Raw genomic sequence first — 990 nt, 5'->3', positions numbered from 1 at the left:
GATGTTAATGTGTTGTTATGGTAACTAAGAGGTAGTTCCATCTCTATAGTACTGTTGTGACAGATGTTAATGAGTTGTTATGGTAACTAAGAGGTAGTTCCATCTCTATAGTACTGTTGTGACAGATATTAATGAATTGTTATGGTAACTAAGAGGTAGTTCCATCTCCCTGGGACTGTTGTGACAGATGTTAATGAGTTGTTACGGTAACTAAGAGGTAGTTCCATCTCTCTGGGACTGTTGTGACAGATGTTAATGTGTTGTTATGGTAACTAAGAGGTAGTTCCATCTCTATAGTACTGTTGTGACAGATATTAATGAATTGTCATGGTAACTAAGAGGTAGTTCCTTCTCTCTGGGACTGTTGTGACAGATGTTAATGAGTTGTTATGGTAACTAAGAGGTAGTTCCATCTCTCTGGGACTGTTGTGACAGATGTTAATGTGTTGTTATGGTAACTAAGAGGTAGTTCCATCTGCCTGGGACTGTTGTGACAGGTGTTAATGTGTTGTTATGGTAACTAAGAGGTAGTTCCATCTCCCTGGGACTGTTGTGACAGATGTTAATGTGTTGTTATGGTAACTAAGAGGTAGTTCCATCTCCCTGGGACTGTTGTGACAGATGTTAATGTATTTAATCAAAACAACCTGTAGTTCTGTTAAGTCATTTATTCCTTTGTTCCAATTCAATTTCTGAAAATAAATGATTTGCTGAAAAAAAAACATGATTTATTTTGTGTATGGCTTTCTGCTACTGCTACAAGAGATCATTGACTTTCCCACAGCTGTTATACCATCACGTTACCTATGCCTGCTTTGAAATATTTTCTAGTCAAAGGGAAGCTTTCTATCAGGAATGAGGTGGACATAATCCCGAACCACATTATGGAATTCAGATTTTTGGGGGATTATTTTATTGGACTGATGATGCCAGCATGGAATAGTTTAGGTGGTAATCTCTGAATAACAGTACGAGGCTATGTTACCACAT

At 37.7% G+C, this 990-nt stretch overlaps 1 protein-coding gene across 2 annotated transcripts in view; it reads left to right on the top strand.

Moving 5' to 3' along the window:
- Positions 1 to 729, top strand: part of LOC129834167 (troponin I, fast skeletal muscle-like) — a 13896-nt gene extending 13167 nt beyond the window's left edge. The window contains exons 7-8 of one of the 2 annotated variants that reach the window (XR_008756219.1): positions 1 to 31; positions 156 to 729. The exon at positions 1 to 31 is cut by the window's left edge and continues 434 nt beyond it. The gene's annotated coding sequence lies outside the window, so the exon portion shown is untranslated. The other variant, XM_055898907.1, reaches the window with a different exon arrangement.
- Positions 730 to 990: the final 261 nt, after the last annotated feature.

This window comes from Salvelinus fontinalis, chromosome 35 (genome assembly GCF_029448725.1).
Source record: "Salvelinus fontinalis isolate EN_2023a chromosome 35, ASM2944872v1, whole genome shotgun sequence".
NCBI lineage: Eukaryota > Metazoa > Chordata > Actinopteri > Salmoniformes > Salmonidae > Salvelinus > Salvelinus fontinalis.
The sequence above is the reverse complement of the archived record's forward strand: the minus strand, read 5'-3'. Positions and strand labels throughout refer to the sequence as shown.